Source organism: Panthera tigris, chromosome C2 (assembly GCF_018350195.1).
Source record: "Panthera tigris isolate Pti1 chromosome C2, P.tigris_Pti1_mat1.1, whole genome shotgun sequence".
In the NCBI taxonomy this organism is placed as follows: domain Eukaryota; kingdom Metazoa; phylum Chordata; class Mammalia; order Carnivora; family Felidae; genus Panthera; species Panthera tigris.
Window position 1 is genome coordinate 14,885,590 of NC_056668.1, and position 19,791 is coordinate 14,905,380.

At 39.9% G+C, this 19,791-nt stretch overlaps 1 long non-coding RNA gene across 1 annotated transcript; it reads left to right on the forward strand.

The window, feature by feature from the left end:
* The first annotated feature begins 306 nt into the window (after window positions 1–306).
* LOC122241939 lies at window positions 307–3,415 on the forward strand. The gene is made up of 3 exons (XR_006222033.1): window positions 307–507; window positions 614–651; window positions 3,308–3,415. It is a non-coding gene; the product is annotated as an uncharacterized LOC122241939 (long non-coding RNA).
* The last annotated feature ends 16,376 nt before the right edge of the window (window positions 3,416–19,791 follow it).

The window sequence follows — 19,791 nt, forward strand, 5'->3', positions numbered from 1 at the left end:
AGTTGCGATCATATTTCAGACAGACAACACATAAGATATCTTAGGATAAATATATTCCATATGTCGTGTGAGACACACTTACACTCACGACAAACCATTTGTCATTCATATGAAATTCAAAGGTAACTGGGTCTCCCGCATTTTTGTTTGTTACGTCTGCCAATCCTATTTGTGAGGCATGTAATTAAATCTGACGTCCAGGTTCACTGTGACGTAGGTCTGAATCCATACGTGAAAGCTTGGAAATCATGGCAAAGATTTTAGAGGCAACTGAAAGGATGTCACCAATCATATTTGCAGTGGAAGCAAGCGTGTAAGAAGGCAGTGGTGCACTGGAAGAGAGAGCTCTTAGTTCAGCTCCCATAAGTGTTGGTTTGGATGTTAGTGAATTGCACGTGCAAATTTACACCTCGTATCCCTTATTTGTCAGGTGGGAAGCACGTGGATACTGTCTACAACTTCAGCGGGCATATGTGGCATCAATCAGCCCTTAAAGATCAATGACAAGTATATGAATATAGAGTGGATTTTACCCTTCACCCCATAGTTACCGATTACCCAATTTATAGATTAAATGCACTCCTCATTTGTTTCCTTTCCTTTCCTTTTTCAGGAACTTCACAAATTATTATCATCTTCCCTGATGAGCAGGTAGGAAGAGAAAAGGCAGTAGAGATCAAATCATTCCATTTTGATAAAGTTATTAATGTTTCATGCCGGTCACTGTGTTAGACTGAGGAAATACAGTGGCGCATGAGATCATTTCTAGATTGAAGGATCTCATCCTCTGATGCGCAGACCTGTAATTATTTCTTGCAAATTCTAGTCAAAACATTTTATGATAAAGACAGTTAAACTTATGTATAAAATAAAGTTCAGGGCCTTTCTTAGAAGTTTTAAGTATTCCCGATGTATTTCCATGCTAATAAAACAAAGAATTGGTCTTTTTTTACTCTCAGTCAACCAACAAGTGTTGTGCAACATACTATAAACAATTTTTGAAAAGCAATAGAAAACACTGTCTTAAGCGTATGATAGAGTCTGACAAGAAGGTGATTTGAGTGATCGGGTTTATTCTGGAAGAATTCAAGAAGGAGGTTGGTTCTAAAAGATAGACACCATGTGAGTAGTAAGAGGAAATGAAGAGAAAAGGTGTTACAGAAGGAGGGATATATATGCAATTAAGGAGGATATACGCTGTAGCAGTTGGAGGGAAAGTTTTCTGGCCTGGCAAGTATATAGCACTCCCATGCAGTGAATAATAAAGCAGATTAAAAAGGGCATAATCTGGAAAAACATGAAAGCAGGCAGATAAGTTTAATGTTGAGAGAATCGGAAGTAATGAGACAGGTGTTTTGTTTTGTGTTGTGTTAAGAAATCTCTATTGGTTACATATTACAGATTACTCCAAGCCCAGCAGTTTAAAACAGTATATATTTGTTATCACAGAGTTTCTGCGGGTGAGGAATCTGAGAGTGACTTAGCTGGATGGTTCTAGATCAGGAACTTTCAGGTTGCAGCCAAGCCATCAGCTGGGTTGCACTCTCAGATCAAAGCCTGACTGGAATTAAAGGATTTGTTTCCAGGTTCACTCCTGTGGTGGTCGGGAGGGCTCAGTAACTTGAAACATGGACTTCTCTATGAGCTGCCGGAGTGTCTTCACCACATGGTAGCTGGTCTCCCCCAGAGGAGGTTGAGGGAGAGAGGAGAGACAGAGGCAGAAAGTGAGACAGCTACCAAGAGATAACACCCAAGAGGAAAGCAATAATCTTGTAAAGTCTAATCTGACAGGTGAAATACCATCATTTCTGCTATGTACTACTGATCACACAGAACAAACCCAAGTCAGTGTAAGAAAAAACTACACGTGCTTGTGACTCCCGGAAGGAGGGGATCATTGGAAGCCATCTTGAGGCCTGTGTACCACAGAATGTTATCATGAGAACAATATCTTCCATAAACTTTGTTTCTTTGTTTCAGTTTTTAATTGTTTATGTGAGCATGCAGGATAGATTTGGAATGGCTAGTGCAGAATTTGGAAGACAAGATAGGAACCTGTTGTAAAAATAAGAACCTATAAACAGAGATTAAAGAGCAGCTCCAAGATTGGGTCCATTGATTACAGTCTATTGCAGGAATCAGGGAATCCTATTTTGAAGTTCAACCTCATGAATTCTGGAAAGACAGCACACATATTTTCTTTTTGTCTTGTACCTCATCAGGACCATGAATGGTATCCCTACACTTAGGCTAAATTAACAGACGGTCTTCCTGATTTTTGCCTATACAGTAAAACCTTGGTTTACAAGCGTAATTTGTTCCAGAGACATGCTTGTAATCCAAAGCACTTGTATGTCAAAGTGAATTTCCCCATAAGAAATAATGGAAACTCGGATGATTCATTCCACAACCCAAAAAGTTCACATAAAAGTGATTACAATACTATAATATAATGCAAAATAATAAAGAAAACACAAAATATGAAGAAAAACAAACAAATTAGCCTACAGTTCCCTTTCCAAGCCTTTGTGGCTGGTGTGAGGGAGGCAAGAGAGAGGAGGGTAATTGTGTGGGACGACTTTCACTATTACTAACGGATGTTGGCTACAGTACAGCATTAATAAACTCTTGTCATATACTATATTTCAATGCAACTGGCAAAAAGGGAGCAGAGGAAAGGGTCTCTATCTGCAGGCAGCCTGACCTAGAATGAAGCAAAGCATTCCTAGGTTTACTCTTGTCTGGAAAAGCAAAAGACTGTCCATAGGTGCTTTGAAGTGACAAAAAACACACTAGTGCCAGTTGTGGGCACCTTCCAACGTTCTGAAAAAAATCACTGATTTCTGCCAAAGACCACAGCCTGAGACTGAGCATCTGATCATGGGAGACAATCACCCACAATCCCGCAGAGAGAGAGAGAAAGAGAGAACCATTGGCTAAGTTGTGGTCATGTGATGTTCAGCATCAGGTACTCCTCTTATTCCAAGACATCGCTCTTTTATCCAGTTAAAATTTATTGGAAATGTCTGTTCGTCTTGTGAAACACTCACAGAACCAGTCATTTGCAATCCAAAGTTTTACTCTATTTTTCCACAGGTTTGTGTCTCAGTTATTCTCACAGTGACTAAAACTTTGTCTTGGGCTCCTGGAGCAGTCTTGGAAATTCTGCTTTGCCTTTTATTTACTTTCTTGAGCCCGGGAGAATTTTGGATACTCCTCAGAGCTTTGAAAGCAACTGGTTTTTCTCCCCAGAGGACATTCGAACAGCTCACAACAGCTGGTAAAATAGCTCAATTCTTTTTTTCAGAAGATGATACCAAAGATGAAAGACGGTGATTTTTCCAACCACTGTCTCAGCGAGGACTCCCCCGCCACCCAAAAGATCAAAGATATGAAAAACAGAAAGTTTTTCAGCACAACGATGACTTCTCAATAGAGAATGAAAAGAAAAAGGTGAGGTGGTGGAGACACATCCACAGTGGGATAAATCGAGTCTTCAGAAAAAAAAAAGAACTATCTAGAAATTCATTAAAACTTAATAAAATGTAAAAGAATGGATGGCCCCAAGAGTTACTGGTTTAACCTTAAAAGTTTCCTTGGGTGTGATGGATATTGTTTAAAAATAGAAGTCCTGATGTTTCCAGTGATCTTTGATGAACAAAGCTGAGCTAAATTAATTACTTGAGCAGATTTCCAAACTAGAGTATGATTATGGAGTTAAGCAGCCATTAGCAGTGGAAATTTAATTTATGTGTCAATTTGTTACACAACTACAGATTAGTTTAGGTGCAATCGTAGCGATATTTTTGTCTCTCTGGTGTATTGGGAGCTATATTCACAAGATCTACTTTCATGAATAAAACATCACTGAATTTATTCCAATGTCAGTTGGGGTAACTAACGCAAACATTGCCTCTGGGACAAAAGGAGGCATTAGAATGAAGACACCCTCACCTTGGGCCATGACATCACACAGCCACAGGGCCTGGAAAATAAAAGCTCTTCAATATGGTCATTTTTCAGACACCACGCTAGCTGCTTATAAGCCTAGAAACAGGGATTGGTTCACCAGTGCACTCTTTATGTTTCTACAGATCATCTTTAATACGTACAACTAATAGTCTCACACACACACACACACACACACACACACACACTTCTTTTCAAACAGAGCATTAGAAAAGATAGGATAGTCACCAGAACTAGAAACTTAGAGTTCAGAATATGAGTCAATGAAATAATAACAAAACAAACTCAGAATATAAGTATTACAAAAGTTGGGAAAGATTGGTTTCATTTATTTGTATTTGAAATGACAGTGGGTGAATTTTTTTCCCAAAAGTCTTTCCTTCTTTCATTGATTCATTCACAAATAGCTAGGAAGTACAAGGTCAGTTTTCAGGCATACTAAATTGGGTCTTTGCCTTCTTATGGGCCCACAGCCTAACACAGTAGTTCCTAACCCTGTGTGCAGGTCAACATCCTCTGAGGACATTAAGAGTACAAGATTATGTATAAGCCCCACATGCGAAGATTCAGGTTTAAGAGGTTTGGGTTGTTCATTCTGCAGTTTTGTTTGATGTAATGAAAATTTATCTTCTAGTGTATCAAACAGCTTGTTTTTATACACTGAACTACATTCCATTAAATCTTCCCAGAAGACTTACATGACCAATTAGTCAAAATTTAGGGAATTAATGAATTAATTCCCCTAACATCTAAACATTTATTACAAACTCATTTAATTAAAATTTCCTTGGATATCTATGATGGGATGAATCGTGCCCCCCAAATATGTAATAATCCTAAACCCAGTTACCCCCCAGTACCTTTGAAAATCAGGCCATGGCAAATGCAATCAAGTTAAGACAAGATTATCCTGGATGAGGGTGGGCTGTGATCCAATGGCTGGTGTCTTTATAAGGAGAGGGACCTGTGGAGACACAGAAGCATGTAGGAGGAAGATGGTCACAGGAAGGCAGCTGCAGAAATGGAAAGGATACAGCCATAAGCCAAGGAATGCCAAGCATTACAGCAATCACCAGGAGCCAGAAGGAGCATTTTTTTTTAATTTTTTTAAATATTTATTCATTTTTGAGAGACAGAGAGAGGGAGAGTGTGAGTAGGGGAAGGGCGGAGAGAGAGGGAGACACAGAATCTGAAGCAGGCTCCAGGTTCCGAGCTGTCAGCACAGAGCCCGATGCAGGGCTTGAACTCATGGACTGTGAGATCATGACCTGAGCTGAAGTCGGATGTTTAACCGACTGAGCCACCCAGGCGCCCCCAGAGGAAGCATTTTTCTGTCCAAGAGACAGAACACTGCCGGCTGTCACCTTCATTTCAGACTTGTAACCTCCAGAACTGTAAGAGAATAAATTTCTTTTGTTTTAAGCCACCCTGTTGGTGGTAATTTGTTTAGGTCAGCCTAAGAAACTGACACACAGAGTTTCCAGAAAGAAGTCTGAGTAAACGTACAGTTTTGTTTCTGTGTATGTAAGGTTTCTTTTTTCTCTTATGCCTGAAAGATTTCCTCTCTGTCCCTGGTTTAAGTATAATATACTCAAGTTTGACTTCCCTAGTATTTATCCTATTAAGGTTTCTTTAAAATTCATAGATTTGTGGTTTGTGGGCTTTCTTTAATTTAGGAAAATGCTTGTCCATCATGTTTTCAGTTATTCTTTTCATCCTATTCTTTCTGTCTTCTCATTCTGGGACTCCAGTGATACATACACTAGATCACAGTTTTTAGATGCTTTGTTCCGTCCTGGTGTTGTGTTAGTGTTCATTTTTTCTCGCTCTGTTTCCGTTCGGTTAATTTCTGAATCCCTTCAGATTCACTTACTCGCTTAGCAGTTCCAGTCAGCTGAAAAGCCCATCGAAGAGATTATTCACCTTGGATACTAGGTAGTTTGTTTCTAGAATTTTCCTGTGACTCTCATCTCCACTCTAAAGTTGTCTAAGCGTTTACGCATTTTGTCCACCCTTTCTTCTAGATTCTATACCATCTCAATTATAAGGTTTTGACGAAGAGTTCCAGTGTCAGTGAGTCTGATTTTTATCTTGCTTTTTTGTGTCCTAATATTTTATTGATGCCAAGTTTTGTGTGTAGAGTATCAGTGAAGACTAAAGGAAATAGTATGCATCCTTGAAGAAAGGTATTCGTCTTCTTTGGGGCAGGCTGTTGTACGTGTGAGTGAAGATGGGGAGGGAAGCATGAATCACTCTGTTCAGAGATTGAGGGTTCGTGCACTGTCATTGCTGTCATTGCCCTCAGTGAACCACAAACATCAGAGCCCTTTTGTTGTGAGCGGTTGTTATCGTTGACTGGGCCAGAATGTTTTTCTTGGTGTTCCTGTTCTCCTGAACAATGTCCATGAATGCACCACATGGGGACTCTCCAAGCCTTTGCCCCTTCCCCAGTGACAGACTATATACTGTTTTTTTTTTTTTTTGTTGTTATCTGGTAGTAGCCTTGTGGTGAAAACAGGGAAATTCTTGATTCTTCTGGTCTAATTTCTGCACCTGGGCCTTGGGTATGGGCCTTTCCTTCCTTCTTCTTCTCTTTCTTTCTTTTTTTCTTTCTTTTTCTCTTCCAGGTTTATTTATTTATTTTGAAAGAGAGAGAAAAAGCACCAGTTGGGGAGGGGCAGAGAGAGAGGAGCAGAGAGAATCCCAAGCAGGCTTCTCACTGTCAGCGCAGAGCCTGACAAATTCATGAACCATGAGATCATGACCTGAGCCCAAGTTGGATGCTTAACTGACTGAGCCACCCAGGTTTCCTGGGGGTAGGTCTTTCTCAGTGTTCCTGCTTCTTCTGGCCATGGCAGGTAACTCTTTCTTGTTTCTGTGGTAGATTTGGGGCAACAGAGATTTTCCCTTTGCTCTTCAGAGGGAGCAGAACTCTGTTTTGTATTCCTGTAGGGTCCAGGTTCTATGAGGGTTTCCTGCCTTCTAGAATTTTTCTCATCTCTAGCCCTTGCATGGAAGCAATGAATCTTTTGTCTGAGTTTTGGGGAGTGTTTCATGCCCTTTCCTTTAGAGAAAGATCTGAGAAGTGAGTTGTTTCCTTTAGAGAAGGATCTGAGAAGTGAGTTGTTTCCATGCCTGCCCTCCAGTGGCCACTGATCACCTCTTGCGTGTCTCTGCCACTAAGGGGACTCCTTCCAATTCTGAGTATCTAGCAGGGGCCCTTGAAAAGAGCTTGAAGATGAATACAAACTACCCTTGTGTCTGGGACTTCCAGCTATTCCAAAGGGAAACACTAGCCCACACTTGACCCTTAGGAATTTATTAAAATTTTAGCTGATTTCTTCTCATTAGATTCTATGATGGCCACCTCTTCCTCATGCTTTTGAGGCAAAACAAGGCATGTGTCAATAATCCCTTGGAATGGCTTATTGTCTTTGGAATTCAGTATATTTGGCTGCCATGAGACATCTTCTCTCTGCTGAGCTCAAAACAAAGCAAAATAAAATAAAATAAAATAAAATAAAATAAAATAAAATAAAATAAAACAAACAAACAGTTATGGCTTGGTAGATCATCCAGACTTTTCTCATTGTCAGATGGACAGTGATGTTCTCTTGGGGTTTTCTACATCCTCAGATGAGGCAAAATTTAGAGTGTATTAATTAACTCCACAAGAATATTGTTTGGATGCACATTACAGGTTAAATGTCATTTTTGTACAGCATATGGTTCTTGAAATAGATATTTTAAAAAACAATTTAACATCGTTCGAGGATATATAAAAAGTCTATGAGAACATGTGGGAAAACATAACTCGCTTTAGGTTAGGGGACTTAGGCTTCCCTGGAAATTCATTCTAGAACAGATGAAATTTGTTTGTGTCAAAAGATGAAAAGAATTTATTAGGCAGAATAATTTTGATGCACAGTCACGTTTCAGACCATGAAGATAAGGGCATATTCATGGATAAAGTGAACAAAGATTTATTACAAAGAGAATTTGACATGGTTATTTTTAACAACCAAAATCTAGAAACTACCCAAATGACCAACAGTATAAAAGAATATTTAAACAAATTAAAACACATTCATTAAATACAATGTCATGTGGCCATGTAGCCATATTTAGGAAATGTAACTGACTTGTTTACGTTTATGTATTTTTGAGAGAGACAGAGTGTGAGAGGGGAAGGGGCAGAGAGAGAAGGAGACACAGAATCTGAAGCAGGCTCCAGGCTCTGAGCCGTCAGCACAGAGCCCGACATGGGACTCAAACTCACAAACCACGAGATCAAGACCTGAGCAGAAGTCAGATGCTTAACCGACTAAGCCACCCAGGTGCCCGGAGGAAATGTAACTGATTTTTAAATTAAAAAAAAAAAAAAGCACTTTACAAAAATATGTACAAGACAAATATGTACAAAGTATGTATGATTTAAATTACATATATACGTGTGTATACATGGATGCACATATGTAGAGATACACAGCAAATGTTGTTGAAGGTTTTCCTTCTACTGATATTTTTCAGTTTTTAAAATTTGAAATTTTAATTTTAATTGACCTGGTTTCTTTTAATTGCCTGCATTTTTTAATGTCTTACATGTAATGTCTTTAATCTCTATGTCTAAAAAACTGAAAGCTGGAGCACCTGGCTAACTCAGTCAGTGGAGCATGTGACTCTTGATCTCGGGGTTGTAAGTTCGAGCCCGATGTTGGGTGTAGAGATTACTTAAAAATGCATAATCTTTAAAATGAATATATACATTAATAAATAATTAAAAAAGGAAAGGGCTTTTTTTAAATGTTTATTTATCTGAGAGAGAGAGAGAGCACAAGCAGGGGAGGGGCAGAGAGAGAGAGGGAAGCACAGAATCAGAAGCTGTCAGCACAGAGCCTGACATGGTGCTTGAACCCATGAACCATGAAGTCATGACCTGAGCTGAAGTCAGACGCTTAACCGACTGAGCCGCCTTAGGCGCCCCTGAAAGGCCTTAAAAATAGGTGGGAATGAACACAAATGCTGGCGGGGATGTGTAGCAGCAGGAGCTCTGGCTGGTGGCTGATGGGAACAGAAAGTTTGGAAGACATTTTGGAAGACAGTTTGGCGATTTTTTTTTTTTTTATAAAACTAAACATAATCTTATCAGACAGTCCACCAATCATACTCTTTGATATTTACCCAAAGCAGCTGAAAACTTATGTCCGCACACAAACGTGCACACAGTGTTTATAGCAGCTTCATTCATAATTGCCAAAACTTGGAAACAACCAAGATGTCCTTCAGTAGCTAAATGGATAAACACACAACAGTCCACCCAATGAAAAATTCTTCAGTGACAAAAAGAAATGAGCTATCAAACCATGCAAAGACACCGGGGAAATGTAAATGCATGCTACTAAGTGAAAGAAGCCAATCTGAAAAAGGCTACTTACTACATGATTCCCATTGTATGCCATTCTGGAAAAGGCAAAACCATGGAGAAGTTAGGGAGGGATCAATAGACGGAACACAGGGGATTTTTAGGGCCATGAAATTACTCTGTATGAACTAGAAGGATGGATACATGTCATTATACATTTGTCTAAACCCACAGAATGTACATCAGGAATGAACCCACATGAAGGTTCATCAACTGTAACAAATGAACACTCTGTGGGGGGTGTTAATTGCAGGGAAGGCTATGCATGTGTTGGGCAGGGGAATGTATGTGAAATCTCTGCTTCTGACTTTTGATTTTGTTGTGAACCTAAAACTACTCTAAAAAAATAAAATCTGTAAGGAAAAATAGGTGAGGAAATTAGAAGACAAAGAAAATGAAAATAAAATGAAATCTAGGATGAGATTAAAGCCAGAAACAAACAAACAAACAAAAAACAGCATGTCTTGAGTACTGAACTTAAACCTGAAAATAACTTTAGTTTGGAGCCAAATTTTGCTCAATATTTTCAAGTTTTGCTCTGAGCTTTCCAGCAAACATTGAAGAGATATAAACATGTCATAAGATGTATAGTATTCAGAAAATAGGTAGAGATAGATTTCCAAGGGGAAACATAGGTAACTTGGTATTAGGATTCAAAAGAAATCTCTGGGTCTTTGCAAAAAAAAAGAGGACTCTGGGTAATGGAGTGCACAACACCTTCAACAAAATCCTTCCAGTGAATACAATCATGATTTCCATAACACTGTTTCTTTGGGAATTATTCACATGAGAATAAAGAAAAGTATAACGAGGGTGAGGATGCCAATTTAAACTAAATAATATAAAATGGCCCAGATGAGTGCCAAGTTCTATAGTGTTCTGGCTGACATTGCAGATTGAGTTTGGATCATAAAGGAGTAGATGCATGGAAAATTCCCTCAGTATTTGTCCATTTGCAGTGCTTTTCTTGCCTGAGCTTTGGCAAAGTGTTATGTAATGACAAGTTCTAGGTTGTATACTCCTGTGAGAATCTGGAATCCAGCTATCCCACACAGAAGTCTTCTGGGAAATGAAGAATCATGCAGACAGACGCTTAAACAGAATTCACCTGCTTCCGCACGGAGGGACCCCAGGAAGGACTTGTTGATACGGTCTAAAATATCATCTAGAACCAATTCTGGTTCCACTTTCAAAAAGTAAACCAATGACCAATCAAGACCCCCCAACTTTCAGCCCCACAGTGTCTGTGGCAATAACTTCACTCCAGGAAAATTATAAAGTTAATGTAACCAAACAATCATTTTAGATTATTAAACACACACAATTTATCAACAATCAGAGCCTGTCAAATAGTAAGCAATATAAATTTAAGGTGTCCCTCCAAATTAAAAGGTTTGAACAATTAATTTAAAAATTAATGAAAGTATGAATTAGTTTTTCAAAGCAGTTAGGTATACAAATTGGATAAATGATGTGGAGCATCCACTGAAAATTTCTAGAATACTTGTTTGTTAGTTTTTCTCACAGTAATTTAACATCATGGCTTCTTGTCAATTAAATCCATTCCACTTCATGACAATAAAATCATGCCTTCTGCATATATAACTACATAGCTATGCTCTTTTTCTTATTCCAGTAAACGAGCATGTATGCATGAGCTAAGTGAAAGTGACCCAGAGTAATTAAAATAATTAAAAAAGAAACTACGACCTTGTTTTACTCTTCTGGCACAATTGCCTGAACTATGTATGAAAGTACTGTTTTTACTGAGCCTGAACTTCAGAAAGCATTCCGTATAAACTTTAAGTATATTTCTACAAGCTCGTGGATTTTAGCCTTGAGGTTATTACTGTCCCAGAAAAAGGCAGAAGAAGGTCAGAGTAACCACATGTTATATTTTATTCGAGCAAGTGGTAATATAACTAAAGAGCTACCACAGAAATGAAAAGACCATGAAGTCAAAAATTACCTTATGCCCACTCCCGTACAGTCTTGCCGGTTGGGACTGCTAAAGAAAGGAAAGAAAGATCATGAACCTAGGAGAAGTTTCTACTTAAAGATAGCAACCTGAATGCGCAACTAGGTAAGACACCCCTCTTAAGGTGACCAGATAAACTATATGATGCCCAGGGTCAACCCGCGAAAGACACAACTGCAAGTTGCAAGTTAAAACGTGTGCATTGATTTGGAGTCTTAGGGATTGCAGTCTGGGAGACTGACCCAGAGTTGAAGGAAATCCAACGTGCTCTCTGGAGAGACAAAGGAAGCTGAGGTTATTTCAAGGGGGTGGGCCAACTTACGTAAGTCATTTTGAACAAAATATGTTCGAAATGCTGGTATATCTACAGTTACACCGATCTATACATGATTGGTCGCTAGGGCTAGTGCTAAGCAGAGGGTCCATTTATGACAGTACTAACATGTAGCAGATGCCTTGGTTTTAGCTGAGTTCAGAAACAATTCTGAGAATTTAAGAAAGAAGATGTGCCTAGGTCCCACTTGCCGTGTGGCCCTCTGACTCCATGTTAAGATGACTCTTTCAGCCATAACTTACTCCATTTGAATCTTCTTTCACACCAGTTACATCTTAATTTCAGATAAAATTTTTCTAATATAAGTATATCCCTAATACCGCATGAAACATACTTATGCTAAATGTTTTTTAATGTAGTTTATCCGAAATTAAAATGCAACCGGGTGTCCTGTATATTTATTCACTAAATCGGACAACCCTATCCCCTCTCTTTCTTGGGGCCTTTTTACAATTTCAGAGAACAGAATAAAAAGGTATAAATGCACAGTGGCAAAGTGAGTGTATGTTGGCTGGGTGGTTGGGGGAGGCATCAGGAGGGGAAGGAAGTTCGACAAAACTTGTCTTGAAAGAAAGGGGATGTTGGGGCATCTGGATGGCTCAGTCAGTTCAGCATCCGACTCTTGATTTCGGCTCAAGTCATGATCTCATGGTTTGTGGGATCAAGGCCTGTATAGGGTTCCGTGCTGACAGGGTAGAGCCTGCTTGGGATTCTCTCTCTCCCTCTCTGCCTGCCCCCCATTAGTGCCACACCCCCCAAAAATAAATAAAATAAACTTAAAAAAAAAAAAAAAGAAAGAAAGGGTCCAGGGTAATCTTGGCAAAGTAAATTGTAGAGAGTTACAGCCTATCATGCCTGAGAAAAAGCCCTAATGAAGGAGGCAGCCGGCCAGCTAGCCTGGCACGACCGAGGAAAGGTCTGGACTAGGGAATATGGAGGGAACGAATAGACAAAGTCTGAAGAGCTGACGTTCTATCACTCCCAGCACCCCTTGGAGAACCACAGACAGCAAAACCTTTGCATCTCTGGGCAACGTAACAAAAAGAACCATAACAAGAAACAGCTTTTCCCAAAGAAGTTAAAAGGACTGTTTGGCAGAAAAAAAGGCAGGTAGGAGGGAGTGGTTGCCTTTGACTCAGAACTGATTTCTCAAATCTTTCCCTCAAGCAAGACCTTTGAGTAGTCTCCTCCTCAGAGATCCCATTCAACTTTTCTCCCTGGCACATGGCAAGAGCTCAGAGGAGGCTAGCTATCATTATGACGAGGAAGAGTACTTCTTAATGCTAGAGAGCAACTCAGGCCCAGTGGAGAAACGCCATACAAGTCTTTCTAGGTGTTAGCTCCACAAAGGAAAATGGAGGTCGCTCAGACTGACTTCTCTAGAATAGAAAAGCAAGCAGGAATTCAAGGTAGACGTTATACTAAAGAAGGTGGGTGCCATGGGCTGGAATAACTTCAGTGCTTCATCTCTTAAGAAACTAAAGTTCTGGGGAGTGAAGGGGGTGGGGAGGGGCGAGGGAGTCTAACATAGATTGCAGCTGTCTTTTATTGTTTATCCACCACGGTATAGGATTATTGCCTCATAAAAGAGCAAGACCCTTTTCCCACTTAAGGGAAATTCAGAAGTAAGGTTGTGAAAGATTAAGAGCCTTTATCAAAAATATCCCCATTGGTTAACTGAATCTGTCTAGGGCATCCATAATTAATCAACACCAGAGAAAAGCCCAGAGGGGCCTGTGGCCCTTTACAAGCTATTAACAAGAATGCGTTGTAATTAAAGTAAGTCTTTTCCTGCAGTTTTTTTTGGCATAAATATTTGAAAATGAGACCTTAGTAACTGCAAATACATTTTAAAAATATAGAAAGGGGAGAAGGCAAAGAATGGCTTTAGGAACTATTTATATATCCCTTAGGTGAGATATTTAATCTGGTTGTTACATAACAATTCCTTGCTCTACAGCCTATGTGGGGCCTCGCTGAAAGAAGCAGATTTTCTCCTAAGAGACAAATGGCAAATTTCTGGAGAAATGAGTGTGCAAGAGTTATGTAGACTTGTTTGCTCCTTTAGAAATTGTTCATTTAAAAATTACATGGAGAGTCACGAAAGCCTGTGGAGGCTAGAGATAGAAGCTGGTTCCCGACAGACCCTGGCTGATATCTTTATTGGGAAAAGACACCCTGAAATATCAAATAAAAAGTGCACACCTGATGTTTCTGAGAAGAAAACTCATATTCACTCCGAAGGAACAATGGCAATTTCATTCTGAAACATGAAGAAATTACTGAGTTTCAGAGGGTAGATAGGTCTACGTGCCAAATAATGCCTCCTGGCTGTGAGGGGTGGAAATTGTCCATGATTTTTCCTACACAATGTCCTTGCTTTATTAATTGAAGCAGCCTACTTACTTCATGAGGTAATGAAAGTTTCCCATCCAGAATAGACTGCACATGAAAGAACTCATAATAATAGAAATAGTTGATATTAGTAGAAAGCCTACTGTTGAAGCCAACAAAGGGATGCACTTCTTTGCTAATTTGATGAAGAACCAGAGGTTTTATTAGTTTTTGTTTTTTAATATTTTTTAAAGAATGAGGTAGGGTTTTTTTAAAAATTTTTTTTTAACATTTATTTATTTTCAAGAGAGAGACAGAGTGCGTGCAGGGGAGGGGCAGAGAGGGAGACACAGAATCCAAAGCAGGCTCCAGGCTCAGAGCTGTCAGCACAGAGCCTGATGCGGGGTGCAAACCCACCAACCACGAGATCATGACCTGAGCTGAAGTCAGACATCCAACTGACTGAGCCACCCAGGCTCCCCTGTTGTTTAACATATTTTAAATAAACGGCACTGCAGAAGCAAAGGTATATTCTGATGAACTTGAAGTATTAGAACCCACATACCAGATTTCTTTTATTTCTTATTCTATTTGGGAGCAGTTGATTCACTGTATTTGGGGCAAAATCTGAGCAAGAATTAAGTGATGGGTCATGTTTTCAAAGATTTACATCTGGATGATGAAAACTATTGAAATCCAGTGTTCAAAGCCAGAGTCCAGGTTTAGGAAAAGTTTCTTTGTTAAAGCAGCAACAGGGCAGGAACTAGCTTTTCCACATAGGGGGTTGTGTCAAATTAAGTGTAAAAGTATTCCCAGTGCTCTACCCCCACCCCCACCCCCACCCCAGCCCCATTCATCTCCTCCCTTCAAAAGGAGGAATATATTTCCTCTGCCTCAGGCAGACCTTGACCTTGTGATTTGTTTTGGCCAGTAGAATGCCATAAAAATAAGGATGTGCCAGGTAGGGGCGCCTGTGTGGCTCAGTCATTTGAGCTTCCGGCTTTGGCTCAGGTTGTGGTCTCAAGGTTCATGAGTTTGAGTCCCTCATCGGGTTCCCTGCTGTCAGTGTAGAGTGGCTTTGGATCCTCTGCCCCCCCCCTGCCCCGCACCTCTCTCCCTCTCATGGTGTCTGTCTTTCTCAAAAAATAAACACTTAAAAAAAAATGTGCCATGTGAGGGAACCCAGGCTAGCCAGATGGACTGAGAAATCATGTGGAAGACATTCCAGCCAGCTGAGGTCATCTCAAACCTGTCTGCACCCAATTGACTCTGTAACATGCACGAAAACCCAGCCAAGCAGAACTATTGATTCGCCACTGACAGCTGACCACAAATGTGTGCCTGAGCTTAACAAAGGCCAAAAGAACCATCCAGCTGATCTGTAGACCCCTAAGCAATGATCAATGCTTTTGGTTTTAGTGCACTGAAATTCAGTTGCTTTGTTACACAGCAATAGCTCACTGATATAGCAGAGCAGTGTCACCTTCAGACACAGAACTGTTGGAATACATTTTTTTTCATTGTCTGTAAATGTACGTAGCCAAACCCACTGAAAGTTTTCCAAAGTATGAAAAATATACAAAGAGCCAGTGCAGATTCATCCTTAGGAATCATGTAAGATGAGACAGAGCAGGTCCATGAGAAAGATATATCTCTTACAGGGAACCAAGTGTGTCTACTCTGATCCTGGTGGTTACATATTAAAGGAAAAATAGAAGTTAAAAGCACAAAGGTAAACTGATTCAGCAGTCACTGTCCTCTAAGAAAGGCTTAACTCTTTGTAGGAATGGGCAGTAACACTTGCATAAGAAAAGTAAGTAAAAGGAGGTGTTGTATCTTTTTGTGTTAAAACAAAATTCTATGATCAAGTTACTCCTTTTTATCCATATGTGTCTATCCTAATCTGTAAAAAGGGTAGAAGATTGTGTCTTCCGTGACTCCAACTTCCTTTTCTAGGGTCTCAAAATATATCTTCCGTTAATTTGTGTCTCTACAGAAGGCCCAGAGTGTCCAGTTTCTCCCTATAAGAAGTTGCTTATCAGAAAGAGTAAAAATTAAGGAATTATGTAGAGTAAGTTACTTCTTTTCCGGTGGACTTATTTCTTTAAAAAAAATTGAATGTTTTTATTTTATTTTTGAGAGAGACAGACAGACAGAGTGAGAGCAGGGGAGGGGCAGGGAGAGTGAGAGACACAGAATCCAAAGCAGGCTCCAGGCTCTGAGCTGTCAGCACAGCCCAATGTGGGGCTCGAACTCACGAACTGTGAGATCACGACCTGAGTCGAAGTTGCACACTTAACCAACTGAGCTACCCAGGCGTCCTGGACTTGTCTCTTAAGGAAAGCAAAATCAGACTCTAAATGGAATCAATCAGTAAGGACATGGCCGACACATGATTTTTCCGTGGGAAATGGAAGTATTTAGATTCTAACCAGTCTGTCTCCACAAGACAGAGAGGGCTCTGAAGGGTGCCTCTGGGTGGAGAGAATTGAGGACTAGTTGTCCTGTCCTGAGGCTGAAGCAACACAACTTAGAGCCATCAGTTGCTCTTTGATTTTTTTTTTTTATTTTAGAGAGAGAGATAGTGTATATGCAGGCAAGTAAGGAAGAGGGGCAGATGGAGAGAGAGAATCTTTTTTTAAAAGATTATGTATTTATTTATTTATTTAGAGAGAAAGCATGAGCAGGGGAAGGGAAGAAAGAAGGAGGGAGAGAGAGAATCCGAAGCAGTCTTTGCACTGTCAGCATGGAGCCTGATGCAGAGCTTGAACTCATGAACCCAGAGATGATGACCTGAGCTGAAACCAAGAGTTGGATGCTTAATCAACTAAGCCACCCAGGTGCCCCAGAGAGAGAGAGAGAGAGGGAGGGAGAGAGAATCTTAAGCAGGTTCCACACTCAGTGCAGAGCCTGAGGTGGGGCTCAATCCCATGACCCTGGGATCATAACCTGAGCCGAAATCAAGAGTCTGTCATTCAACTGACTGAGCCACCCAGGTGCCCCAACTCTGATCTTTTGAAGGACTTTATTTCTGATAGTATTTCCTTAACTTGCCTCCACTCCCTGCCTGGAGACTCAGAGGGATTATTGCTCCCAAAACAAAAATATGAGAATCCATGACATTCAACACTGGTAGAGCTTCCATGGAAAACAAAAGTAAGGCTTCCACTTGCTTTCTAGAACACCTATTATTTCTTGGAAATGACTGGATCTTGCTTGCCAACATCACTCTCCCAAAAGAACAAGAACACAGGTGTTTTATTTCTCTCATTATTTTCTTAAAGCAATGCTGGATAGTATTTACACAACTTAAGACTTAATTACACTTGACATTGAAGAAGCTATTTATACAGAAATTCATCTTTCTTACAAGTAGCAATGAAGCTTGCCTTTTCTCCCCTAAAATGTCTCATCAGCTGATTTTTCCTTTTTATTATAGTTTTCACTCTATCTGCCTCATTCTGTCCTTGTTTCCTCCCTCCCTCCCTTCCTTCCTTCCTTCCTTCCTTCCTTCCTTCCTTCCTTCCTTCTTTTCTTCCATCCTTCTTCCCATACTTTCTCTTTTTTTGCATTGAAAAAGCAGTGAAACAAAGCTATTATCTGTTTTCTAACAACGCTTCTGAGTATGGACTCACAGACAGAGCAGCTACTAACCCTGAAGAATTGAGAAACTGTCACAGAAATTGTAGAATTTTGACAGAAAGGAGTGTATTTGTTTCCTATTGCTGCTATAACAGTTTATCATAATTCTGTAGCTCAATGCAATGAAGATTTTTGTTATAGTCCTGAAGTTCATAAATCCAAATTTGGGTACTATAGGGCTAAAATCAAGTTGCCAGCAGGGAGTTTCTAGGGGGAGAAATGGTTTCCTTGCCTTATCCAGTTTCTTTTTTTTTTAATTTTTTAATGTTTATTTATTTTTGAGAGAGGGAGAGCAGAATGAACCAGAACATGAACGGGGGAGGGGCAGAGAGAGAGGGAGACACAGAATCCGAAGCAGGCTCCAGGCTCTGAGCTGTCAGCACAGAGCCCAACGTGGGGCTCAAACCCACAAACTGTGAGATCATGACCTGAGCTGAAGTCAACCACTCAACCGACTGAGCCACCCAGGGTCCCCAGCTTTTCCAGTTTCTAGAGCCTAGAGGCTGCCTGGGTTCTTTGGCTCATGGCCCCTTCCTCCACCATCAAAGTCAGAGACAGCGTCTTTTCTCTCTGACTCTGTTTTCCTCTGCTTTGTCATCTGTTAACTTCTTTCTGACTCCAGTTATCCTCTTTCCCTCTTCTTTGGAGCCTTGTGACTACATTGGGCCCTCCACGACAACCCAGTGTAGTGTCTTCATTGCAAGATCTTTAACTTAATCACATCTGCAATCCCCCTTCTGCCACATAAGATAACATTCACAGATTCCAGGAATTAGGTTGTAGACCTCTGTAGGGGTCATTCATCTGCTTACCACCGAGGAGTAACCAGCAAAATATATTTTGAATAATTTTTTGAGCATGAACTATGATTTAGGCAAATGTAAGTGCTTTCCCACCCACTATTCAAATCTTTATAGAGCTCAGTGAGAAATGGCTTACTTTTCCATTTCATAGAAAATTAAATAAGTTATTATCAAAATTTATTTGGCAGAACTAAAGCTCTTACAAGAATACCCCTAACATGTATAAATTTTTCAATTAAAAATTAATCACACAAATATGTCTATTTTAGGATATTTTTTAATCTTAGGAGACTTTAAAAATCTTATAAAATTTCAATATTATTTGAGAAGTCATTAATATAAGTTCATTGTTTTCCTACTGATATTTTGACTTGAGTTGAATATCATCTCCAGATGAATGAGTATCTGTGGCTTGTTGTAAGAGTTATGCAAGAGGGCATAAATCTGAATGATATTTCTTGACTTTCCATGTATAAATTGGTATATACTATCTTCTGGAACTGTAGCCTTTGGAAAATGTCAATTCTACAATTACTATGTGGTCAATCTATTGGTCCCTAACAACAAAATTATTACATCCATGAACCATGTGAAGAAAAGATGTTGTCTAAAAACATTCAGTCAGAAACCATTACCTGTTGTTTAAGGGAAACATATTACGGATTTTAAATACTGACTTCTAAGACTTCCCGACCCTGGGTTTCTTGTATATCCAAGAGATAGCAGTTACATATACTGAGTGTTTTTCTATCATGGTCAGAACTGGGGAATGAGATGATGAGAGAATTAAGTTGGAGAAACATACTGCTTAAAGAACTTGGCTCATATTTAAATTCAAGAGTCTCCCTAGGAAGATTTGGGCACCCGAGATGAAGGTATAGCCTGCCAATACCATTCATTTTTAAATTCCATTTATATGGAAATGTTAACTCAAACTATCTTGCCCTCAATTTCTACATCCTGATGTTATTTGAAAGGATCACCGGTACACATATTGATGTAAAAGGCCTGAGGATGAGCAGGTTCTACAAGAAGGAGCAGAGGAGTAGAGTAGGCTCTAAGAAGCGTCCTTGTCCTTGGTGTTTGAAGACAGCAATATCTGCCAACAGGGATGATGCTACCCAACAGCTTCAACTTACAGGATATGACAGCAAACCTGAGTCACGGATCTGTCTATTACCGGATTATATTCTGCTGCCGGGTAACTTTATGGGAAATGCATGTTTCCTCTGTATCTAGCCAAGCACATGCTTTCCCTTCCAGGAACAGTTCAGTTTGGCAGACCTCACGCTTAACCTGGTCTCACTCT